Below are 27,023 nucleotides of genomic sequence, written 5' to 3' on the forward strand. Positions count from 1 at the left end.
TTCATGGTAACAGCAGCAGCCAAAAAACACCTGGATTTCACAGGTGATGAATGAGATGAAGGCCAGGCGATACCTGGATACACCTTAGAATACACCACAGAAGGGTTGGAACACTGGGAAGACCCAACTACACATGAGGGACTGAGGGAAGATGCCATCTTTATTAACTCTGAATGCAAATGAATGGGGGCACCATCTTCATTGTCTAAGCTCCTGGATATACAAACATACTTGAAGGCATTCCCCAAATTGGAAACAAAGAAGAATCAACAAAAGAATGGATGGCAAGTCATGGCATTTTCACCCAATGGAAGACTATTCAGCAATAAAAAGGTATTTAGGGCCAGTGAGATGACTCAGCAGATAAAGGTCCCAGCTGCCAAATCTTACAACCTGAGCTTGACACCTAGAACACAGAGAGGGAGAACAACTCTAGAAAGCTAAAAGTTTTACTGACCATAGTTATGTGCATGTGCATGTGCAAAAACACACACATACCCCATATGCATTTGTGTGAATAAACAAATAAATAAAATATGATAAAAATATAAAGGAATATATGATGAAGATTATGGACAAATCTCAGAAGTATTTTGTTACAAGGAAGAAACCTGGGCTGAACATGGTGGTCCATGGGCTTGGTGGTCCATGGGCTTGGTGGTCCATGGGCTTGGTGGTCCATGGGCTTGGTGGTCCATGGGCTTGGTGGTCCATGGGCTTTGTGGCTCATGGGCACGGTGGCTCATGGGCTTGGTGGTCCATGGGCTTGGTGGCTCATGGGCTTGGTGGCTCATGGGCTTGGTGATCCATGGGCTTGGTGGCTCATGGGCTTTGTGGCTCATGGGCACGGTGGCTCATGGGCACAGTGGCTCATGGGCACGGTGGCTCATGGGCTTGGTGGCTCATGGGCTTGGTGGCTCATGGGCTTGGTGGCTCATGGGCACGGTGGCTCATGGGCTTGGTGGCTCATGGGCTTGGTGGCTCATGGGCACGGTGGCTCATGGGCACGGTGGCTCATGGGCTTGGTGGTCCATGGGCTTGGTGGTCCATGGGCTTGGTGGCTCATGGGCTTGGTGGTCCATGGGCTTGGTGGCTCATGGGCACGGTGGCTCATGGGCTTGGTGGTCCATGGGCTTGGTGGCTCATGGGCACGGTGGCTCATGGGCATGGTGGCTCATGGGCACTGTGGCTCATGGGCACGGTGGCTCATGGGCACGGTGGCTCATGGGCTTGGTGGTCCATGGGCTTGGTGGCTCATGGGCTTGGTGGCTCATGGGCACGGTGGCTCATGGGCTTGGTGGTCCATGGGCTTGGTGGCTCATGGGCACGGTGGTTCATGGGCACGGTGGTTCATGGGCACGGTGGCTCATGGGCTTGGTGGTCCATGGGCTTGGTGGCTCATGGGCACGGTGGTTCATGGGCTTGGTGGTCCATGGGCTTGGTGGCTCATGGGCACGGTGGCTCATGGGCACGGTGGCTCATGGGCACGGTGGCTCATGGGCTTGGTGGCTCATGGGCACGGTGGCTCATGGGCACGGTGGTTCATGGGCTTGGTGGTCCATGGGCTTGGTGGCTCATGGGCACGGTGGCTCATGGGCTTGGTGGTCCATGGGCTTGGTGGCTCATGGGCACGGTGGCTCATGGGCACGGTGGCTCATGGGCACGGTGGCTCATGGGCTTGGTGGTCCATGGGCTTGGTGGCTCATGGGCACGGTGGTTCATGGGCTTGGTGGTCCATGGGCTTGGTGGCTCATGGGCACGGTGGCTCATGGGCACGGTGGCTCATGGGCACGGTGGCTCATGGGCTTGGTGGCTCATGGGCACGGTGGCTCATGGGCACGGTGGCTCATGGGCACGGTGGTTCATGGGCTTGGTGGTCCATGGGCTTGGTGGCTCATGGGCACAGTGGCTCATGGGCACGGTGGCTCATGGGCACGGTGGCTCATGGGCTTGGTGGCTCATGGGCACGGTGGCTCATGGGCACGGTGGTTCATGGGCTTGGTGGTCCATGGGCTTGGTGGCTCATGGGCACGGTGGCTCATGGGCTTGGTGGTCCATGGGCTTGGTGGCTCATGGGCACGGTGGCTCATGGGCACGGTGGCTCATGGGCACGGTGGCTCATGGGCACGGTGGCTCATGGGCTTGGTGGTCCATGGGCTTGGTGGCTCATGGGCACGGTGGTTCATGGGCTTGGTGGTCCATGGGCTTGGTGGCTCATGGGCACGGTGGCTCATGGGCACGGTGGCTCATGGGCACGGTGGCTCATGGGCTTGGTGGCTCATGGGCACGGTGGCTCATGGGCACGGTGGCTCATGGGCACGGTGGTTCATGGGCTTGGTGGTCCATGGGCTTGGTGGCTCATGGGCACGGTGGCTCATGGGCTTGGTGGTCCATGGGCTTGGTGGTCCATGGGCTTGGTGGTCCATGGGCTTGGTGGTCCATGGGCTTGGTGGCTCATGGGCTTGGTGGTCCATGGGCTTGGTGGTCCATGGGCTTGGTGGCTCATGGGCTTGGTGGTCCATGGGCTTGGTGGCTCACGGGCACGGTGGCTCACGGGCACGGTGGCTCACGGGCACGGTGGCTCACGGGCACGGTGGCTCACGGGCACGGTGGTCCATGGGCTTGGTGGTCCATGGGCTTGGTGGTCCATGGGCTTGGTGGTCCATGGGCTTGGTGGTCCATGGGCTTGGTGGCTCATGGGCTTGGTGGCTCATGGGCACGGTGGCTCATGGGCTTGGTGGTCCATGGGCTTGGTGGCTCACGGGCACGGTGGCTCACGGGCACGGTGGCTCACGGGCACGGTGGCTCACGGGCACGGTGGTCCATGGGCTTGGTGGTCCATGGGCTTGGTGGTCCATGGGCTTGGTGGCTCATGGGCTTGGTAGCTCATGGGCTTGGTGGCTCATGGGCACGGTGGCTCATGGGCTTGGTGGTCCATGGGCTTGGTGGCTCACGGGCACGGTGGCTCACGGGCACGGTGGCTCACGGGCACGGTGGCTCACGGGCACGGTGGCTCACGGGCACGGTGGCTCACGGGCACGGTGGCTCACGGGCACGGTGGCTCATGGGCACGGTGGCTCACGCACATAGTCCCAGTATTTAGAAGATGAGTCAGGAAGACTAGGACGAATTCAAAGCTTCCTGTACTATATAGTGAGCTCCAAGCCAGCTTGGGCTAACAGCCATACCCTGTCTAGAAGATGGGAGGGGGTGAGAAGGGTGTGAAGTGGAAAGAGGGAAGGAAAGGAGAGGGAAGGAGGGAGGGATGAAGGGAATGGGGGAGAAAAGGGGGGAGGAAGAACTACATGTTGGCTAGTTCCATTTATGGAAAATAGTACAACAGCTGTGTATTCCTGGGGCTGGTGCTGAAAGGAAGACTGACAAAGGACACCAGAGACACTCGGGACCAGAGCAGATGGTGTGGTGACAGTTACACAAATGTATATACTGTCAAACTGAGATCACAGCATTCTGAGAGTGGGTGCATTTTCTTGTATGTAAACAAACCTTTACAAAGTTAATTTTCTGAGTCCTAACCTTTCGGTAGCTCTCCACTTAGATATTTTGGTATGAAGCAATACATGGAGACCCAGTTTTCCCAAGGAGAGGATGATAAAAACAACAAAGAAGATAGGACACCTGAGTCCCAGCATGTGTCCATGATAAAGAGGCACTTGTCTTCTCCTGACTCCTAACTTAGATGCTTACATGTGCGGAGATGTGAAAGAAATAACTGATGCTCCATGTTTACAACTAATCTAGCGGCTCACACACACACACACACCATATTGACAATCACCCATTGCCGGAACCACTGCACATCCCACAGAGTATCGGTGTTGCTCCTCTCCTTACACACCATGGGCAGTGCTTGTTACCCCGAGGAACTGGTGGTCAGACCAACAGAAGGCACCCAGAGCTGAAACACAGTCATCTCATCCTTCCCAGCCCATTCCCAGGGGTGCCCAGGGAGGCTATTTTAATTGTTTAAGGGAAAAACACCAACATCTGCTCAATGGTATGCCAAGGCTGCCACCTTGGTCTTGGCATCCCATCTCTCCATCTCTTTGAATGGAATCATCTCTCTGCAAAGCTGGGTTTGGGGTAGCTGCTATAATGAAATGTATCAGGCAGAAACAGCCAGAAACAGTAACTGAGGGAACCCTGGAGCCTGCCTGTGAGAAGATACAAAGGCCATGCTTAGCATATTCTTTGGTTCTCCGTGGTGGTCAGGACTATGAAGTTGTGCTGCTCCTTCTAGAGGAGTCCCCTGCTTCCTGAAACCTACCTGAAATCCTTTTCAGTGCACTATGGGCTTCCATGAGATTCCTATAGTTTACCCAAACTGCCCAGTCATTTCCCATGCCTCCCAATAAAAATGACTTTCCACTTGAGAATCACCTGATGGAGGAATGGACTTATCAGGCCGTGAGTGAGCCAGCTCTCTGGGAGTACCTGGCCAATGACAGGGCCTCATTAACAAGTGGCCTCTATCACTGTTCTTTCTTCTCACTGGCCTCGCTACCTTCAGCAAGAGGTTTCTGGGCACTCCAGATTTCTGGGCACAACCAAACCTTCAAACAGATGTTCCGAGAGACCCCGAAGCCAGGCCCTGCTGGCATATGTGATAAAGGGCACCGTGACCTTCTCCTAACCTCCGAGGCTGCCGGTCCTAGCACCCCTTGATTATCTCCCTCCAGAAATTCAGAAGGACTCTGGTCCAGAATGTTCTTACTTTTAAAACACTTGTTTTCTAAAATGGTAAGCTTCTGCAGCTACTGCAAACAATTAAAATTGAGAGGGAGCCATGGAGAGATGAAAGGGGGGAGGGTAATTATTACCAGCAAAACCAATGAGAAGGAACAAATGTATTGGGCCAAAATCTAATAAAATAGGTATGCGAAATCTGCAGCAGCTCCACAGGAAGCAAATTACTCTCCATCGTCTTCACAGACAATATGTGGGAGAGGCAATTTATTAACTTGTGCCACATCAGCCTCAACATTAACCTGTCCCCTCACATACTTAACTCTTACCCAGGAATATGCTTGCTTGACTTGCATTGGGAAACACAGTGCTGGTGCAGGTTTGCTATTCAGAGCCACAAATTCAATTTCAAGAGATCCCTGTTCCAATTTCCTGTAGAAAGTTACTCCATGTTCTAATACATCAGTGTCAGGAAACATGGCCTTTACTTAATTTCTCCTCATTATTCATACAACCAGGGATCACCCCAAGCAGTTTCTCTTCCTTTATGTGCCTAACAGCAATGATGGGCTTTTCCTTTCCATCGTTTTGAGTGCCCGCTGCTCAGTGGCCTCCCTGCCCTCAAAAGCAAGCCTTTGAGGGACCTCCATCAGCTTCCTTCCGGGTCTCTGCATATGCCATAGCTTAAGACAATGATGCAAGCTAAGGTGCATCATTGCACTTTTCTAACTGACACATTCTAAGAGCCACTAGTGAATAAGAAGGCATGAAGACTAGCCCCAAGCTAGCAAGTCACCCTAGGCCAGCCACATCTCCATGGCTTGGACTCTCTTCCTTGTCAAATAAGAGGCTAGGGTACATCCCTAGGTCTTCAAATCAATTAACCCATGACCATCACTCAAGGGCAGTCACAATCATGGGCTGTTTCGAAACCCTGAGGATGGGGTAAATATAACCAGCTTCCTTTTCTGAGGCACTGGTAAAGACTTCCAGAGAGCCTGCAGAGACCTTGAAGCACAGCCTGCAAACTGTTTATCTTATTATCTCCACAAGCCCCTCAAATAAGTCTGAAGCCCCAAATTTCCTTTGCATAAGCAAAACATCCTTAATAAGACTGTAATGGAAAAATAATTCATGCATTTTATTTCCTGGTTAATGCATTCATGTGTTTTCCACAACGAGCATACATTAGTTCAATAATCAGAAGAAAACAAACATTATTAAAGAGAAAATCATTCACATAGATTTTAAGAAGAAAACAAAACACCCTAGGCCCAAAAAAGGAGCAGGCGGGCAGGTCTGCGTATCGTTGGCGTCATATGCTACTGCACTGGTAATTACTTTCATCCCTCCAGATGAGGAAAATATCACAAGTGTTTGGAAAAGGTCTGAGGCGCTGCCGATCGATTGCTGCAGCACTCAGCTGCGTCACTGAGTCCTGTGCTGCCTGCGTAAATATTCATAACCCTCCAGTTCACCTCAGGCCTCAGAGATAGGTGTGGGGGTGGTACAGGGAGCTGCAGGGGAAGACAGCACTGCAGGGCGGGGCAGGGCTCCAGCCCAGCCCCTATGTGCCAGGGGTCTTTCCATGAGAATGTGACCTTTCCAAATCTCAGCTTTTTTCTACACTGACACTCACCACCCAAGGCTAAGAGGTGTAGAAATTCAATCTGCTTTGAAAAATATATAGGTTTTCTCTAAACAAAAGGGTTCCTAAGCCTTCAAGCCTTAAGTACACTATGCTCAACTCACAGACCTGGGGGGGGGGGGGGCCCTGAGGAAGGAGAGGAGGCACAGCAAGGCTCTCTGGGTCGGCACTGACACAGCACCGCTGTCCTCGGGCCTAGACCTCCACAGCAGCCTCGGAGCAGGTCTCCTTAGCAATTCTATTTGACAAATGGTTGCTAGCTCCCAGTTATACAGAAATCCTGCAGATTCGTCCTTATGTCTCAGGAAGCCCAAATCCTATGGCAGACCCTCACTGACACTAACCTGGATCAGCCCACAGTCTGCCCACACCAGCCCTTTACCCCAAAACCAACTGAAGTGCCCTTCCCTACCAGTCAGGACCCAAGCCAAGGGTCCTGCCTATGTTCATCTCTGCTTATCTATCGCAAACGCCCTCACACTTGGCACCACAAGTTCCCACAGAAGGATTGCCATTTCTTTATGCCCCAAGGCCCTGACTAGCAAAACTGAGTGTCAGAGCCTGCTGAAGCACCAGTGTGTGAAGCTTTGGTCCCTGATCTTTAAAATAAAAAGCTTGGCTTCAGGAAGAGCCTCTTTATCCAAAGCAGAGAGAATGCACCACAGTTCTCGGGGTATTTATGGTCCAAAAGTTTTCTTTGATTTGTATGCAGTGCGCAGCCACCAGCAGCAGCTGCTGCCTTGGGAGTGCACCAGCTTCCACCAGGAGCACGGAAGAAGAAAGCAGCTGAGCCTAGATGCTGCCCTGTCCCCACTACAGCCCAGTCCGCACTGCCCCAAGGGCCGGTGTCAGTCACCTCACCAAGCCCCTCCCAGATTCCCCTGACCTGAGCCATTGCCATGGATGAGCTGAGTTAAGACTTTCTACTGCCTCCCAAACTCTCAGAGGTGGTGAACCTGAGAGTAAAGTGGGGGGGGGGGGGGGTACTGCTGATGGCAAAGGACAACCACCCTGAAAAATGTACGCAAAGTAAGGATCAGTAAGAATCTGGAAATCTCTCAGAAATGTTAAGGCACATACAAACCAATGGCTGAGCACAGCATATATGAATGCCATCAGATGGCCTTTCGAAAACTCCCTGGTTACTACTAAGATGTTAACCACAGGCTCAATGAAGCATCCATCCTCCCCAGGAAACATTGACTCTGGCTGTCTCAGCTCACCCTCCCCCACACTCCCCACCATTACCTCATGCAGGCCAAGGAATGGGGGCTTGCACTCCTACAGTGCACTCCTCTCTTAGACCCAGATCTGCGCCAGCTTAAGTCAGGTCTTCTGTGGTGAAACTGTTCAGATCCTGCAAATAACAGCAGCTCAGGGCAGTGCAGCTGCGGCGACTGCTCTTCCTCCTCTTTTCAACTGCTGCACTCACGCCTCAGAGCGTGCGAGGAACAGAAAGTACTGCCCTCGTGGTCCTTCTGCAAGCCCACACCCTTGATACTTAAAATACTTAAGCTCTGACCTCTAAGGTCACTCTAGGCCTGGAGCACTTGTACCAAAGTGGGGGGAGGGAGGCTGTTCAAGACTCTTTCTAGATCCTATGCTACGAACATGGGCTTCACCTATGAATTATGGGCCAAGGTATCTAAGCCTTGGAGAAAGCTAGCCCACTGACCCGTCCCTTGCAGAGAGCTAGCTATCCTCTCTAAAGGCAAGCCCATTGTCTCCACTCAGCAAGTGCAGTCATGAACTGCTCTTGGCTAACAAGTCAGGAAACACTACATAATCTCTTTGGGCCCCATCTAAGCACCTAAAAAAGCCAGAGGCCTACAAATGGCCAGTCCCTTCTTCCAGATAATCAAGTACAGAGAGTCACACCCAGGGAAATTTCCTCAGTAGCAGCTTCTCTTCAGCTTCTCCATAAGCCCTTCACAAAAAAGGGCTGAAGGCAGGCATTATATGTAAGCTTGGATTGCAAAGAGCATTGCTGCCCAGAGCATTGCTGCCTCGCATGAAATGTTCAAGAAGACAGAGACGAAGCACAGTGACATTAATAAACTCGGCTTCCATGGACCAACCCTCACTGCCCACAGCTTCTCCAGGCAAACAAGAATCCAGGCTCCAGACTAATAGTGCCCTCCTTCCTGGGAAGCATGGGAGAACGGAGAGGACCTAGGTTATGGAAGCTAGCAACCCTGGACTCTGGATGAGTCGTGCTACCACGTCCCTAAACCCCCATGTGTACGACAGGCACCTCAGGGTTCTAGGAGGATGAATCATGTGCCTGTGATACTCTACGCCACGTGCACAGTAGAAGCTTGGAAAATGTGCCGTTTTCAGTGATACCAAAAGTGAGCCTCAGGGAGTCAGCCACGTAGAGTCTATGGACCAGACACAGGCCCTGAAAGAGCCCGCCCCAGCATGGCCTGCTCCGCTCCAGCAGGCCAGCCAGACACTGGCAAAGGGGGTAATGTAATGCTCTGCTTGGCAGTGCTTCCCCGGGCCCAGCATCCATCCTGACGCCCTGCAAGCTGCCAGCCAAGCAGACTGGAATATTGATCGCTGCAGTCATCTCGATGGAAGGAAGGAAGGCTGAACACCAAGCACTTTACGTGTGTTTCCATTAGAGAAGAAGGCGTGCCATCTGAGTTCTGCTTCATTCTGGGCAACGAATGGGCTCCTAAGCTTCAGTTAATCAGCCATCTATTAATGGAATCACACCTCTGCATCGATTTTATATTATCATTTTGGAATGATACATATTCATCTCCATCTTCAGTTTTAAGCAAAGGAAAGAAGAAGCAGCAGCTCCATCGCCGATGCCAAACCCCAGGTGTCACTCAGGGTAGCCACCTTGCTGACCACACACATAGTTCTGCAAGCTGAACACAGCAACCTGACAGTACAGGAGGCCAGCCACAGGAAAGGCAGGGGCTCAGGCCTAGACGCTGTAGCCATGGCTTCAATCCAAGGCCATGGTTCTTTCCATGAGACCTTCTACCTCTAGTCTGCTCCCTGCCAGACAAACAACATAGCCCAGGCCAGCTCTGCATCCCACTGTAGACAGGGGGACCCTGGACATGGAAATGAGGCAAATTTAGACTCCCCAGAGCTAGGCAAGGAAGGGGGGGGTCTTTCTTTTTACATCCTTTTATCCCCTTTGAATTTTTACCAAATTCATGAATTTCTATTCTTTAAAGAAATAAGAATATTTTCTTGCCCCTGCAGAAGCTTAACAACAGAGATCAGGTGCAATCTACACAAGAAATTTTAATTCGCCCTGACAACAATTTATTGGGCACTTCTGATACAGAAGGTAGGTGAGACGGGGTCACAAATGTAATGAGACTCAGCTGTCAGTTCCTCGGAGAGGAACAGACCTCATGTGACCTAAACAGCATCCACTTAGCAGGTCTCTGGAACGCTGGCTGTCTGTGCTGTCTCATCCGAGTGGCATGTTTTATACAAATGCATAACCTTATTAAGAGAAAGAGAGACGAGACTAGCACTTCAGACCATCCAGAAAAACTACACGCAAGGGCTCATGTGATACTTTAGTGTAAAAATTACTCAGAGCATGTTAGAATAATGTCCACTCCTGCGGAGGACCTGGGCTATATTCCTAGCACCTCACGGTGGCTCTTAACCATCTGTTCCAGGGATCTAACACAGGCACACATTCATACATACATACATACATACACGCACACACACATACATACATGCATACATACATACATATATATATATACACACACATACATACATACATACACACATACATACGTAATACAGATACTTATAACACAAATAAAAAATAACAAAATGTTTTGAAGTTATTCATGGGAGGCCGGGCATGGTGGTGCACACCTTTAACCCCAACACTCCGGAGGCAGAGGAAGAAGGATCTTTTGTGAGATTGAGGCCAGCCTGGTTTACATAATAAGTTCCAGAACACCCAATACTTCATAGAACCTGTCTCAAAAAAACAAAAGCAAGAGGGAATTACTCATGGCTCAGTAGGCTAAGCTGGTTGTCACCAAACCCAACAAGCGGAGTTTGAATCCCAGGACCCACGTGGTAGATGGAGAAAACCAACTCCCAAATCTATCATCTGACCTCCATAAGAATGCTGTAGCACGTGTAACCTCTGGCCCACATGCATGTAAACACATCATAAATGCAATTAAGTTTTTACAATAAATAAATAGTTTCAATGTTAGAACAAGTGTTCAGAGAATCAAAAAGCGCCAAGGGAGACGGCTCCTTGGGTACAGTGCTTACTGAGTTAGGTGTTTCTATGGCTGCAGTAAAACACAACTACAAAGCAAGCTGGGGAGGAAAGGTTCATCTGGCTCACACTTGCACACTGCTGCTCATCATCGAAGGAAGTCGGGACAGGAACTCACACAGGGCAGGAACCCAGATGTAGGAGCTGACGCAGAGGCCATGGAAGGATGCTGCTTACTGGCTTGCTTTCCATGGCTTGCTCAGCTTGCTTTCCTATAGAACCCAGGACCACCAGCCCAGGGATGGCACCACCCACAATGGGCTGGGCCATCCCCATCAATCACAGATTGAGAAAATGCCCTACAGGGCTGCCTACAACCCAATCTTTTTGTTTGTTTGTTTGTTTGTTTGTTTGCTTTGTTTTTTCAAGACAGGGTTTCTCTGTATAGCCCTGGCTGTCCTCACTGGCTGAACTCACTGTAAACGAGGCTGGCCTCAAACTCAGAAATCCACCTGCTTCTGCGTCCCAAGTGCTGGGGTCAAAGGCATGCGTCACCACCCTGCAACCCAATCTTATGGAGGTGGTTTCTTAATTGAAGTTCCCTCCTCTCAGATGACCCAGCTCGTATTAAGCTGACATAAACTGTCCAGCACAATGCACAAGCATGAGGTCTTAAGTTCAGATCCCCAGCACCCCCAGAAAAGTCAGGTACAGCAGTACACGTCTGTCATCCCAGCACTGTGAGAGGAGACAGGCAGACCCCAAGGTCTTGCCAGCCAGGTGTCCTGGCTGAAATATCACGCTCTGGATTCAGGGAGAGTGGAGAGTGACTGACGACGGCCCTCAGTGCTGCCATGTAACCATGGGCACACATACACAAAGAATCAAATGGTAAAAAATAAATGGTGGTGGTGCAAGTTCGCACAGGTGAACACATGTGGGTGCTCAGGTGGCATTTAAGGGAGCTGAGGGTACAGATGGGTGCTGTGTGGCCTGGCCACGTTGGCCTTCCCAGACACACAGAGGTCCCCAGACCCAGGCTCTCCACTTTCCCAGCACACAGCATTGTATGGCAAGCCTGTGGCTCTACTCCAGAGTGGTCACTAAATGTTAGGAACTTCTTCTCTGTTTGCTTAATGGCCTCCTCCAGAGGTCACCTGACATGGAGAGGAAACCAACTGAGAACAACAAATGCTCCCTGCAATGGCTCTGCAGGCAGGGCTGCCACCTGCAATCCTGTCATTACTGCACTGTGCTGCAGCTACGGGATCTCAGAACTGATGGTGCACGAGAAAGCACATCCAAGCTCCATCAGACCTCTACGTCCTCCCAAATGAGGACCCCAACACGCAGCGACTGCCTGACCTGCCTGGTGCCTCAGCTGGCGACTCTGGTCCCTGGCAGCCAGTGTCATCACGCCATCTGTCCCCTGTGTCCCACCTGTCTCACCCCTGTCCATGGTGATAACCTCATAAAGAGATGAGTCACCCCTCTCACAGGTCATGCTATAAGTCAGGAGGCGGCTGTGGTGTTGTTGTTGTTGTTGTTGTTTTATAAGAGACAGTAACAACAAAGGAAAGGGGGAAAGTGTCTGAAATGAAAGTTGTCCTCACACGACAGACGGAGAGCTTTTGGACACGAGATGGAATGGTGTGTGATTACAGCAAAGCAATAATGGCTGTCACATGTCACTACCTTTTGACAGAGGGCACTTGGGAAGAAGAAGTCACAAACTGAAAGCTTTCCCTTCACCTTCTGAGGGGCAGGATAATAATTCACCTGAATCGCCGGGATCTGATCCAGGCAGCATTTGTGCACTAAAGAGAGGTTCAGAAGACCTCCCGTGCCGTTATGGGTATTCACAGGAGCAGCCGTAATAACTGGGTTGGAAAAGCTTCTTGAGATTGAGCAAAAGTACTTTCAGCACTTACTCCTCTGTCATCAGCACCAACTGAGGCCAGGGCACCTCAGGAAGTGTGTGGAGGAGAGAGACCCAGGCCCCCTCGCACCCATAGCACAAGAGACACCCAAGCCCTGGAGCCTGGGGAGGCAGGAGGAGCTGAACCACAGAGAGGCCCAGTGCCAGGGCAGCCCACAACTGCAAGCTGCAGGTACGATGGCGCGGCCTGCTTCCTGTTCCCTCCAGTACTTTTCCACTCCTAGGCGATCATGTTCCCCCAGAAGCAGAAGCAAAGTAAGGTGGAAAAAAAGCCCACTATGAAAAATTTAAACAAACAAAAAGACCACAATTTGACAGCGCCACTACAGGAGTGGGGTGGGTGCCCACAGAGGGTGATCAGAGGCCTCCAGGAAGAAATGCAAGTTGAGAGGCCATAAAGGGCAGGACACCACCCAGAGAGGGGCACGGGCAGAGGGGTCCTGCATGCCACAGAAGCCTACAACCCTGAGTGGGGGGATGCCAGCCCCACTAGGAAATCAATGTGCAGCTGCTCTGAGTCGCTGAGCCAGCCAGAGGTGATTAATAAGGAAGTGCTTAATTAGACAGTGCACAGGGAACTGCTGTGGACCAAAGGCAGAAGGAGCAGGGCAGAAACAGGGACCCAAGCAATCCCACTCTCTCTTGCTGAGTCTCCGGGGAGGCAGGAGGCCTCTCTGCCCCAGGAACGGAGCGGGGGCAGCCACTGACGCGCCCCAGAGGCCCAGAGGAAATATTATTGCGAGACAAAAACTGAATTATGAAATCCACAAGCAATAATTAGTTTAAATTACTACTTCTACTTGAATAATTAAACACACTTATTTTCACTCACTGATGTTTTATTCATTACCATACATCTTTCCTGAAAGTTGTTTTTAACGTGGATATTCTTTTATTTGCAAAGATCCCACAGAGATTTACTATGCTAATTTCAAACCTTTCTTCTAAAATAAAAACAATAACAAAACACTCCCAGATTATCCCCCATTAGCAACTGCTGTGTGGGGTCCATTATCAATTTAAGTCACAGCAACTGACTGGAAATACTGTGGGTAGCCGTGAAGTTATTCACATAACATAGCGTCCTCCCTTGAAAATTCACTACTGAAAGGGCGGGATTTAAATAAGCCCCAAGTGATTATGAAGATAAAAAGACCCAAGTGCAGAAAGACCATTCAGGCACAGGCGGAACTCGCTGGTGCTTTTAGCACACCCTCTATTAATGAACATGTTTGTGCACCGCCACAAATAATATTTGAGTTTTGTAAGTCGTATTTGTACACCCTGGAGCCAGGATACCCATAAGCACAGTAATAGAGGCTTAAGGTTTTTATTAAACAAAGTTACCTTTGGGAATAAGGACTAACTTAAATATAATCCAAGGCCTAACTCTTCCCTGCTGGGCTATTAGCTGGTGCTGGCTGAATGGCAGGGCTCCAAATCCTCACTAATGCCAACAGGCTGGGCCTGGGTCAAACCCAGATGGAGTGCGGCTGCCACCACTGTCAACCAGCTCCATGGTGGCCCAGAAGCCAAGTGCTCTGTGGTCCCTCCAAGGGGCCGACAAAGCCTAGTTAATGCGAAAGCAGAATGGGCACCAGCTGGACTCTCTGGCCTGCTGTGACAGGCAAACATCCATGTAGTGGCCGTGTGTACACACACCAGCTCTGCTCCGTAACAGACCCCTTGAGGTGGTCCTGGGCTCTGCGCAGTCCTGACCCAAGCCTTAGAACCAGCAAGCTCTTCTCAAACACCTGCTGGAGAAGACTAAGAGCTGGAGTTTTTAAAATCCAACTAGGCCCGAGGTCCCTATCCTAAAGCAGTCTCGTTCACCCCAGCAGTTCAGCAGAGATTGCATGTGGCCTGTTCCTAGAGTCCTCCCGCCCTGGCATCTATCTCTATGTAGGTGGGTTCAGGGCATGCTCTTCCACACTGATGCAACCAGTATTTTGGAGTGGCAGGAAAGCAGATTTCTCAGATTTTGAAGTTTCCAAATAAAAGCTAACCATCAGCTGAACAGAGCCACAAGCTGTGGTGCTGGCGTGGCAATTGGAAGGTGAAGGGCCTGCAGAGGCCACAGGCCAGAGCTCAGATGGTTCTAGAAGTCAACACTATCTGCAATCTGCGTCATCCTGTTAGCCGCATAGGGAGAGCAGAGCAGAGCCTCTGCTAGGCTTCTGTTACCGTGGCAACAGCTTCACTGGCCTGTTGCTGGGAAAGGAATGCAAGAAGGGAATTGGAAAGGGAGTGGGGAAAGGAGGAAAGGCAAGCGGAGGCGGACATACTTGATGGAGGACTAGGGGCAAGCAGAAGGGGAAAGTAAAAACAAGACATGTGGGGATGGAGAGAAGGACTGCGAGAAGCAGGGCTGGAGATGGCAGTGCCCACAAGCGTGCAGCTATCTGTCTGTATGCAAGGAGAGCTTGCTTCACTCAGTAAAGGCAACACATTTCAACTCTCAGTTGCTGCCTCAAGATACACTCAATTATCCGATAAACCGAAAATGCCGATGTGCTGGAATTGCCTAAACACAGACTCTCAACAATGTCAGCACCCTAAAGCTAGCTGGGTCAAACCTAGAAGGAAAAGAGAAGGAGGAAGAGGAGGATGGGGGAGGAGAAGGAAGGGGAAGAGGAGAAGGGGGAGGAGGAGGAGGAGGAGGAGGAACCTGTAGTGGGAGACAGTACCCTTGAGTACAAGGTACTTTACACATGAACTGTGTCAACGTCACTGAGGAGCAAGCCCTCTCTCGTTCACGAGCTGATGAAGCAGCCGCCCTTGAAAGCTGAGAGTGTATCATCATACTTGTCCCCTGGTGTAGGCCAGGTAGGGCTGGTGCAGCACAGGAAACTCAGAATAAGTGGTCAGGACCAGTTCCAGCCTATTCTTCAGATACCCCAAAACACAGCACCTGCCAAGTTATAAGAGCCACCTAAGTGCAGCATGGCGCCCTCAACTGGACCCCAGAAAAGGGGCGTTAACAGGAAATGATTAAGATGCAGGCAAGTGCACTGCAGAGCTAGCAGAGTATGGCAGAGTTGCCTGACGCTAGCTTCTTAGAGCATGTGAGAGGTCAGCGTGGGGAACTGAGGAGCGTGGGGAAGAGCCAGGTGCTCTGTCCATGCTGCTTTACAGCTCTTTATACATCTAGGGTTATTTTTTAAAGTTTTACAAGAAGAATAAGAAGGGCTGTTAGAAACTAAAAGTCCCGTTTTTCTCACAGTGATTCATCTCTTTCGTATAAGCCCACACCCCTGACAGGCTTAACTGCCATAAGGTTTTATTGGTGTGCAGGCTGCAGTATTACAGCAGAGCCGCACTCCCACGGCTGGGCCGGAGCGGGCGGGCGGGCAGCACCTTCCCGCTGGAGCTGGACCACAGCAGTGATCTGCCTCCACACACCAAGGAGCTGCAGCTCGGAGCACAGAAGCACACACACTTGAAGACTGTGCCAGAACCTCTTTGCCCTCCCTGCTCCTCAGCTCTGGCTGCACAGGTCTGTCTGGACCACCTCCCTCCTGGGCCTCAGGTATCCAGCCAGCCTCCTTGGATTACTGATGGTGCTACACTCTGCCACATGGCTAGGCCTTTGCAGTCTGCTTGGAGTGGCCTTGTCACAGCCTTGCTGTGTGTCCACCACGCCTCCAAAGCATCTTACCTTAACAACCCAAAGCACCTTATCCTCCACCCTACAGCACTGTCATGATTCTGCCCCACCATGATCTGCCCGCCCCACCTCCTGTGCCACTTCCTCACAGGGAAGACTGGACCAGGCATTCATCTCTGATCACACTCTGTCCTAGCACCCAACTCTTGCAACAGAAGCAGGATGAATGAAATACTATGTTAGGAATGCAAGCAGTTCTTCCCGACCTGCCACGTCCGGGAAAAGGTCAGGAACACTCTGTTAGAGGAAAGGAAACAACCCTCCAGGGAAACAGACTCTGCTATAGAAGTACAGGTCCATTCCCACAGACATGAGTGTGGCACAAGAGTCCTCTTCTGACAGGGAAGTTGAAAAGCTTTTCAGAGGCTTTGGTTTCCTTGACAACAGCATTGCTGTAGACATGTCGGAAATAATTAAAAAGTATGTTTCCATTGCTCCAAGTGCCGTAAGTGTTTTGAACCAACAAGGAGCAAGTCATTCTGGGTGACATCCGTGTGGACAGAGCCAAGGGCACACACAGAGACCCCATCGTACTTTCTCTGCCCTTGGGGGCCTAGGAAAAGGACTGGAGCCAATTAGGCCAGTACAACAGTGGCCACAAGAATTGTAAGTCAAATTAATAGCAACACTTTCCAAAGACCAGATCTCTAGCAGTTCCCTGAACTGACTCTCATTAACACCATGTGCTAGAAAGAAACTGAGGCACATCAAAAAGAATAACTCAGGCTATGTGGCCAGGGACCTACACACAGCCCCTCCTCAGGCTGACTCCAAGAGATCACCACCCCTGGAAGAGACCCCCTTTCTGTCCTCTGAGCTCGGGTCCCTATATGGACCAATCGTGCTGGCTACTTCCCATGGCAGGACCTGCATCCCCCTGTGCCTCCCACAGAGCCAGCCCCTCCCCACCATTGGAGGCCCCGCCCTGGCTCGGTGTGCTCCCCTTTTTCAGATGGCTCTATGTTGTGTTTGTTTTAACAGCTTTACTGTGTTCGTGTCTTTTATTATAAGCTTCCTCAAATCCTTTCTGGATTCATGATTTATAAATAAGTAATAAATAAACACACGAGCTGCAAGCAGCGGCCCAAGACTATTACCTGAGAGTGTGAATACAAACCTCTCACAGATGTGGCACAATCATCATTTTGATTTAGCTCCCAGCAGCTTCAAGGCTCCTGAACAAACCCAGACCCAGCTAACACATCATCCTCCACAGAGATGCTTCCTGCAGCATTGGAGGGCAGCATGGGCCCAGGGACAGGCGTGTAATGGACAACTCTGGGAGGCCTCCAGACCCTGAGGCTCAAAGGGCTCATTCACAAATGCCTTCTTAGCACTCACTACGTGCTACACTCCCCCAGGACTGGCACTACATGAAAAAGAGTAGAGTCCTGTGATGGTGGAACCTGTAGTGGCCATCCATGCCAGATGAGCTCACCGAAGCCCAAGACCATAGAGGCCTCAGCAAAGCCACAGACTGCCCTCTGCCCCTTTAAGGAGGGAAGTGTCTAGAACACCCCGGGTAGAAACAGGGAAGACTGAGTTCAGAAGCCAGCTCTGTGCTAACACGTTCCTCAGAAGCCAGCTCTTGTCCTTGGTTTTCTCACCTGTCAAATGGGCAGAAGGAGGCTGCCAATGCCAAATGTCATTAAGAGTATCCATTACGGGCCTGTCACTCACCTAAGAGTCCTTCCATGGCTTACCTGTTGGATCCTCAGAAGGCTCAGACAGATGTTGTCACACTAACTTTGTCGTCGCACTTACTAACAGGCAAACTAAAGCCAAGAGTTGAACCCACTTAGAGAGACTAGGGTATGAGGCAGAACCCCAAAATAAGACTTATGAGCTCACTGACTTCCCTGAGCCCTAGCTGTGGAAAAATGGCATGCAAGTCCCAGAGAGGCCCAGCCCTCTACAAGCACAGGAAGGGGCAGGTGCCTTGTGTGTTGACCATCCAGGCCCAAAGCCAATAACTGGGTCAAGCTCTGCATCTGACCGACTCTCACTGCTGTCCTTCCTGCCTGCTCTTCTGTGTCACCTAGCCCAGGCTCCACCTCAACCTCACACTTCCCTGACAGATCTCTCCCTGACAGATCTCTCCCACTTTCTTCTAGATTTCAGTCCTAACACTAGTGGTCCCTAGGGAGTTGTCGCACTGTTTCATTCTGATGTCTGTCCCCAATTAGCTTTCCTGGTGGTCAGGGTGTGACTATTCTCCTCAAACCTAGAGTTCTGCATAGACCCAGGACTTCCCCAGGATGGGGAAGGTGGATGGACAGGTGGATGGACACATGAAAGAGGAATGGAAAGGACGAGCCTTCTGCTCCTGCAGTTGAGGCCCATCGAGCTCCTGGCAGTGTCTGGGAAGATAGGGGGTACTCTATGTTTATATTTCAGCCAGCCAGACAACTTCAAGCAAAGCTTGAGGAACTCATCACCCATGCAGCAATGTCCCGGTCCCTAGGGTACCACTTTCAGAAGCCCATGAGCTGAGCTAGCCAACTCTGGTACTTCACCCATCATAGCTGACATCATGTTACTGAACTAGAAAACAGTCATCGCACAGGGAGGAGCCAAGGCCCCTGAGAGACCTACTGGAGTGAGTGGTTCCAATGGAGAGTGCTAATCAGCCAGGCCGAGGAGTGCAGGCAAATTAGGTGGCAAGCCTCACCTGCTCAGCAGAGAGGCTTAGAAGGCAATTACAGAGTAACCCCATTTGGAGCGCCGGGTAAGACCTTCCACTTGTAAGGGCTTCATAGCTTACAAAGTGGCTTCACACTCCTAACCGCCTGATCCTTCCAGCCCTAGGAGGCAATTAGTTCACAGAAGCACAGGCTGAAGCTAGGCATGATGAGAGCACGATGGTCCCAACTCTCAGGGGTATGTGCACAACACGCAGCCTGGCAACTAGGCCGAGCCAGGCTCTCCAGAACTGCCCACACACAGCTCACACCCAAGCACAGAATGCTGCCTCTTCCCACCCCAAAGGGGCCACAGATCACCCAAGCATCTACCCCACACAGCTAAAGCACCTTCTGCCACCTGGCAGTAATATATTAGAGTCCTGCCAGACTGCTACTGGAGCCCTCCACTAGTCAGAGTGCTGACAAACTAGCAGTGCATCTTCCTCAGTAGGAACTGATGCCCTCAAGACCAACGTGGACTCATGCAAGTTCCCATGGTGACAGGTGTCGTGGCCCAGGAAGGGTCCGATTACCAGCACCTTCGAGACATGCTCACAGAAAACTGGGGGGTGGGGGGGGGGAGACAGGGGGTGCAGTGTGCTCACAGAAAACTGGGGAGAGAGGGGGGAGAAGAGGCACAGATGAAAACACACAACTCTCCTAACCAAAGGTTAGGACGAAAATGTGGTTTAATTTGTGTTTTTGTACCTTTCAGAATAACACTTCAACTGGTGTAGAAAGAGCCCACTTGTGACTATGAAAGCTCTCACACCCCCTACGGCTGTTGTTGGGCCATGTAAACACACTGTGAGGAGGGGAACAGAAAGAGCTGCTTGTAAAACTTTTAATATTAGCATGTATGAGAATTAGAATTCTAAACCCAGCAGGTTAAAAATGCTCTGAAAGCAATTTTGGTGTTAGTCTAAATAATTATAGATGGTGCTCACTTAGATAAGGGCCTTTGCCCCCTCGGGGTTCCGAGGGAAAATTCTAGGCATGATAGTTAAGCAAAATAGTTGGTTATTACAGAGGCTTTTCGGTGGCAGTGCAAATTGGTATAATCCTTCTGGAAAGCAATCTGACAGGAGACGAATCTGGACCCATGGAAATGTACAACCCTTTGACCCAGCAGTCCCACTTCTGGGAATCAATCTAAAAGAAATAATCCAACAGAAAAGGGTTTCATGCATGAAGATAACCACTTCAGTATTATCTATAACAGCAAAAATTAGAAACCACCTCGGTGTCCAAGGGCGGCTAAGTAAATTACAGTTAATCAACTCGATAGAGCGTCGCAGAACCAGCGAAAATGGACGGCCCTCCAAAGACACGGGGTGGCTGGCTGTGCAGGAGCAGACAGGGCTCCAGGAGAATGTTAAGTGGCAAGCACAGGCTATTAGAACTGTGTGTGCTCTCTAAGAAAAGCCCATGTGGAGCAGGAAGGGACAGAAGGGCGGTGCCAGGGTGACTAGGGCTTAAGCACTCACTGCAGATGGAGGATCTACTGTACAGCACCGGGGAGCAGATGGTGGCTTGGAACCCCTCATCATGTTTTGGCCACTTAGTTTAGAAGGGACACAGCTAAGCAGAACCTAGTCACCGGCCCCAGAACTGAAAGGGAACCCACTCCTACTGAGTCACTTAGGTCTCCCAATGAGACTGCAAGCTACTTAAGAGCACACTTGGCAAACCTTTTGGTCTCTCCCACCCTGCCGAGAACGACTAAGGGTGCAGCGCTGCTGACTGTGTGCATGACAGCTACTAATAGTGCATCTGCGATGAAGACCAAAGACATGTGAAAATATTTATGAACTTGTATAGAATTAGCAAAAATAAACCCACCACTCATAAATGTAAATAACATGTTTCTTATAAAAATAACTAGATTCTTCATAGCAGAAAGAAATTAGCGAGAAGACATTGTTTACATTTTGCGGGTTACATGGCTGCCTGGCTTAATACAAGACAGCTGGGCTTTCGTATCTGCTGCGGTATTTAATCTATGGCAGCAGTGCCTGTCATGTAGCCTCTGGAAAAGCCCAGCGACACTCCTGAGAGAATGAAAGGAGAAAAGGCAAATAACATCTAGGTATGATTATGAAAATAGTTTTGACCCGGTGCCAGGGTCTCAAGGACCCCTGGGGTTTTCAGATCACTGCAATAAATTGCAGCATCCCAGGCTGCAGCTACAGGGTGCTGGGATGGGTGCAGAGTGAAGTGCAACCTCAGTGGATTATTTCTAAGACTAGATAGAAACATCCCCACAGGCCTCCAGCTGTGGCCTCCAGTGGAGAGCAGCCTTTTCACGCCTTTCACCCTTCTGGTTTCTCTACAGCAGTGTGCACTTCTTTTAGGGTCAAAACACATTTCTTTTTTGAGGCAAAATTTGGAAAGCCATGGTGTACCTGTGCCCTGAGGAATCAAGCCAGATGAAGGTCACTCTAAGTCATTAGTAGACAATGTTGGTATGGGGAAGCCTCGGGAGGCAGGGCTGGTGGGGGTGGCGGCAGCAGGGCTGGTGGGGGCAGCTGCATGGCTCCTTAATATGCTGATCGATCCCTGGCCCCAGCTCCCGTTCATCACAGTGCCATGTGGCCTGCCTGGGCCCCAGTGACAAGAATTGAAACTGGCTCAAGCTAATCACTGCTAGATGAAGGTCAAATATAGGTGACTATCTATCAGCTCTCAGGGTATGAGCCGACATGCCACTGCCTGGGGCTGCCGGGCACTTACAGAGGGACAAGCACGCAGACCTGACTATAAACGATGCTAGGTTTTCCCTGCTTTAAAAAAAAATTGATAATGAAATACCAAAACTCAACCACCACCTGGGGGAAGGAGAGGAGGCAGGATATGATGAGGGTCAATATTGTTAGCATGTAAATTGCCTGGAGACAGGGAACGCTAAGACCATGGGAGATTAATGGACAGGAACCCCAACAACAAGCCACTTACTTAGCATTCACAAGGTGCCAGGCCTGAGTCTACCCATGCTGTCCATAAATGAACTCATCTGGCCCTCAAACAAGATGCCACTAAATTAGCAGATGTTGAGGAGGACGTAATAATGCTGTCCCTGTGGAGGACGGGAGACATGGACACTGTATACACAGACATTGGTGCGAGCCACAAGCTAACACTGTGGAGCAACAGAAATGAACGATGTGCACCCTGGTACCCAGAAGAGATGTCCTGCTGCAGGGTGAAGGAGCAGAACTGCAGACAAGAGCGAGGGGCGGGAGTGGCCACTCCGACCTGAGACCCTTCCTCGGCATTACAGATGGCAGGAGGCCGCAGAGAGTGGAGACTCGCCCAGTCCGGGACTCCGCCTGCCCCCTCAGTGGCCTCAGGCAAGCTCACTGCAGACAAGTCCCTCCACCTCACACTTCAGGAAGCTTGATGAAGGGGAAGGCGAGGATCCTGGCTAACAGCAGGCTATTCCCACACTGCTACCACACCTGAGGTTCTTAGCCCACAGAGGAAAGCAACATCAGACACCTGGGCCTGCTTGTCAGCAGGACAAAAGGACAAGAGAAAGATATGGCAGCTTTGCATGGTGGCACTTGTCTATAACCCCAGCCAGCACTCAGAGAGCTGTGACAAGGATGCCGTAAGCTCATGCCAAGCTGGGCCACTGAATGAATTCCAGATGAGTCTAGGTTAGAGTGAGGCCCTGCCTCCAGAACAGACAACCAACCAACAGCAACAGCTGGACACAGAGACCCACCCGCTCTTCTCTTCTTTCTGGGAAATCCCAGTAAGACTGAGAGGAACCATTACTATGGAGTGTGTTTGTGTGTGTGTGTGTGTGTGTGTGTGTGTGTGTAGTGTGTACATGCTTTGTTTGAAACAGAGTCTTGATTATGTAACCTAGACTAGCCTCAAACTTCTTCCCTGCTCCAGGCCCCCAAATGCTGAAATTATAGTCAAATACTACAGCACCTAGCTATAGAAAGAACTTTAATCTCAAAGATTTGTAGTGTGGGTTACAGAGGTCCCGATAGTGTGATTAGAGCCTGATGGTCCACTCAGGGAAAAAACTCAGAAGACAGTGAGGGTCATGATGCATTATGGCCGTCATGCAGGGCTTTTAATTTCTTCCATTTTCTTCTCAAAATCTGACCACTTTTACAATGAAGCAAAATGAAATATAGAACCAGCCCCTTTTCTAAGACACCAAGGACCTCACCATCACCGGGCACTAGACAGGCTCCTTTAAGAGTCTTCTCTGTCCAAGTTTTAAAAGCAACAAGAAATAATTCACTAGACTGTCTCAACTCCTAAGTGTGCCAATTTTGCAATCTGCATTTTTCAATTACATTAAAAGCATTTTTCCAAATTGCTCTATTCTCCCCTTAATGACATGGGATGAGACGGGCTGAGACCGGCTCCCCACAGAGAGGCCAGCACCTCGTGCCTGGCACCACTTGTACATGCACTGTCCTGGGTGCACAGAGCTGGTCAAGGTCAACCACGGAGGCGTCCAGAGAGCGAGCAGGGGGCACACAGGGTTACCCTGCTCAGTCAGCTCATGCTTGTTCTGAGGACTGCAAGCTTTCAGAGCAAAGGGAACCAGAAGCGTCTTTGGTATTGGCCTCAAACTCATCTCGGTTTTCACTAGAGGGAAGAGGGTGTCAGAAACACTTCACCTCCCACGAAAAGCAGGTTCCAGCCCAGAAGTTTACAACTCTCTTCCCAGAGGCTCTGCAGCCTGGCTATCAACACCGAAGCCATCGGTGGCAGGACAACATGGGGACTCTCAACCTCCCAAGGAAGGTGAGAGGGAAGAGAGGAGCAAACAGACCCCAGAACTGTGTACCCCAGGGCAACTGCCTTCCCCTCCCTTGGTCTCTGGCAAATAAAGGAGGACCAGATGATCTCTCCATGTGCTGGTGTGTGTGCGCGCGCGTGTTAACACACACAACAAATTCTCCTCACCTTCACCTAATTACCCTCCATGCACTCACTGTTAATCATTTGCTCCCCAAATACCAGACGCCCACCACCACAGCCCGCCCCTCCTACCCAGCTGCGCCTCTTATTTCCAACAGCTCTGCCTTGTGCTCAGAATAAATTGCCAATCATCTGCATAACGCTCCATGCACGGCTCCTTCCTCCACGCACCAAATCACTTCTCAGCCTCATTTCGTAAAAATCCATCAAGAGTAATTCTTTCAAAACTGAACTAAACCCTCACTCTGGCACTTGGATCCATAAATTCCTTGTCTTTGAATGTGAAATATATCACTTTTTACAAAGCACATCCACGATACCCTAATATAATCAGATCCACTAACAATGATAAATCAGCAAGATCCTGTAATATATAAAAATGCAAATTCAAGCCACCATGGAAATCATCTCTGCCCCCCTGCCCCTTTACAGAGCCCAGGAGTGAGGCTGGAGGGAGCCTGGGCCCCTCTGGGAGGAGGGGCTGCTTTTCAACTGGGCATTTCCAGAGGTGGAGGAGGAAGAGGAGGAAGAACAGCTCGCCGGTTTTGCTCAGTGTCTGTATCGCCCCACCCCCACCCCTCTACATGCTGCCTGCTGTGCCACCAGGAACAAGTTACAGCTCCTGTGGTAAAGCGTGTTAAAAGCTGTGTCTAGCAGCATGGTGGACCCGGTGCAGCTGCTGACTCCCCGCTCCCTCATGTGCTCCTGGTCACCACAGAGCTGGTGAGCAGCACCAGCTGGGGTCACCCGCCTCTACCTCCCAGCTCTCAGCTCTCTCTGAAGGTAGCTCACCTGAGGGAGGCGGTTGCTTCCCCAGCACTGCTAAGGCTGACTGCACTCAAGCGACTGACTGTCTACCATGCAGTGGCCAGTGTGAGCCCCTGGCAAGTGGGCTGGCCTCAGCAGGACCTGGCAGCACTCCAAAGGACGGCAAAGGCAGCTCAGGAGCATCGATCTCAGAAACTGCGTGCATTTTAAAAGTATTTATCTCAGGAACACTGAGGATGAAACTCTTTAAAAATCCATATGTACAAAAACAAACTATGAAGAGATTCACAAAAGCAGAACTACATTAAGTCAGAAGACTCTAGCTGAGGTGTTTTTTGCACATTTGTGTTTTAACCAATCAATATGCGTACAAGGGGGAAATTCTCGCTTATGCCAGGGACTGGACTAGATATTTCTTTCCATATCTGTGCCAACAGTCCTCACTGATGGGCATTCTCTCTCCTTTACCAGTGACACCTGGGGATGGGGAGACCAGGTAGTCTTATGCAAAGTCACAGCAGTACATAGCAGCAGTGGAGACATGCCCCAAAGGCTAGCCAGTTTAGGGTCCATTTCCCACACAGGCCTTCTGCTGAAGCCCGACAGGCGAAGCCCATCCTCATCGCATTAGGCAGCAGCAAAGATGGCATTTATGCACAGTGTGATCGCTGCAGGACTCCTTGATTTAAAATGGACTCCAGACACTACAGGAAACAGCACAGAAGAGACAAGGGCAAGTGTGAGGAAAGAGACAGTCAGAAAAATGTCTGTGGACAGTTTTCAGTGGGGGCTTTGTTTGAGGGTGGAACCCCAGGCCTTCTGCCTGCTAGGCAGGCATTCCGCCTCTGAGCTATAACCCCAGCCCCACAAACAATACCAAAGACAATGTGGTGGAGGGCATGACAGCACATGATCAGCTGGCCTGTGTCCACACGTGGGACGCAGCAGCAGCCAGGCCAGGGCGGCCGTGATGAGCAATGGCCGGGGACATACCAGCAGCGAGGTCTCTTTTCTCCTTCGTATCTCACTTATCTGAGTCGGCAAAGTCTCCCCAATAAGCACTAGTTTGGCTTTTTAACAATATGTTGCTATTTGTTATTGAGGAAAAATCTAGAGCAAATAAAGCAAATTAACAGCATGTAACTCACATGCTTTCTGTACAGACATGCCTGTGTAAGAGCTCGTCCCCCACAGCAGGAAGCACACAGATGCATCAGGGAGGCCCCTAGGGGCTCAGCACAGTCCCTGCCTGGACAGACAGGCAGGGCTGGCTGTATTTGTCTTTTTCCCTCAGAAAAGGCATCAAAGGCTGAATTCTACCTTTACGTGCAGTGGGTGTTCAAACATGCAGAGCCCAGCGAGTTCACCGAGAAAGGAAAAGAGCAGAAAAGGTATCTGTGCTGGGATTAGAGCCGTGAAAGCCTCAGCGCTCACAGGAGGCCAGGAGGATCACCGCCTGAGACAGCAGAGCGGCGCTGCGGGGCCTGTGACTCATTGTTTTATTTTACTTAATTGCTTTGGCTGTAAATTTTTCAAAACTAATATAAGCACATTTTACAGCTCACAGAACATTTAGAGCATATTAAAATACGTATCTTTCCACCATAATGTGCCTAGTTGAAATGTGTGCCTCCAAAGCCGAGCTTTACGGCGATGAAAGACCAGCACTCCGCAGTCCTCACATCAGTCAGATGGACAGAGCTGGTTTGCTCCGGATCAGAGAAAAATCATCTCGGTAAATGTTACGGTTAGTCAAGGATTCTACCACATTCTAGAAGCTTGGATGGGCAAAAGATAGTAAGTCTTACTGTGCCCCCTAGAGGTGAGCAGGATTTCTGCACGTGCACTCGAAAACCCTCCTAAATCAAAGCAGTGAAATTCAAAAAATGTCTTTAAATCTTCATTGATCACTTAACATGTACCAAATTTCATGCCAGATGCTACAGAGAATATAAAAATGGGTCTGGTGTGACTTCTTCATTCACACAGCTCACAGCCTGTTGAACAACTCAGATCCAGTGAGCCACCGCCAGCAGGAAAGGGAGCCGAGCCCCAGCATTCTGAGTGCCAGGAGCACATGCCAGGTCCTACCCAGGTGTCCCCATCCTGAGTGCCAGCATCCAGGCCAGGAAGACCAAGTACACACATAACACCTCTGCCTGCAGGAACACCCCAGTGCTTACAACCACAGGCATCTCTGACACCAGGAAGGGAGAAGCAGCTGCCACTCCATCAGCAGGCCACATGCCAGCCTGCAGGCCTAGGGTGGGACTTCCACCCTCAGGTGCCCAGCTGAGCCCTCCATGCCCTAACCCATCTTCCCACCACAGCATATTGCTTCCTACTATCCAGTCTGCATTCGGAACTTACTCAGACAACCCTCATCACTAAAACTGTAAACGTCCTACTGAAGCCTCAGCTCGGGT

General features: G+C 50.7%; 1 protein-coding gene and 1 long non-coding RNA gene across 3 annotated transcripts in view; both read right to left on the reverse strand.

Annotated features, from left to right (window-relative positions):
- Positions 1 to 27,023, reverse strand: part of Wdr25 (WD repeat domain 25) — a 129,297-nt gene that overhangs the window by 92,371 nt on the left and 9,903 nt on the right. The gene's annotated exons all lie outside the window — the stretch shown is intronic.
- Positions 140 to 7,808, reverse strand: LOC127686950 (uncharacterized). Its single transcript, XR_007978299.1, has 2 exons — positions 7,604 to 7,808; positions 140 to 3,193 (listed from the first exon to the last, which is right to left on the reverse strand). It is a non-coding gene; the product is annotated as an uncharacterized LOC127686950 (long non-coding RNA).

This window comes from Apodemus sylvaticus, chromosome 6 (assembly GCF_947179515.1).
Source record: "Apodemus sylvaticus chromosome 6, mApoSyl1.1, whole genome shotgun sequence".
NCBI lineage: Eukaryota > Metazoa > Chordata > Mammalia > Rodentia > Muridae > Apodemus > Apodemus sylvaticus.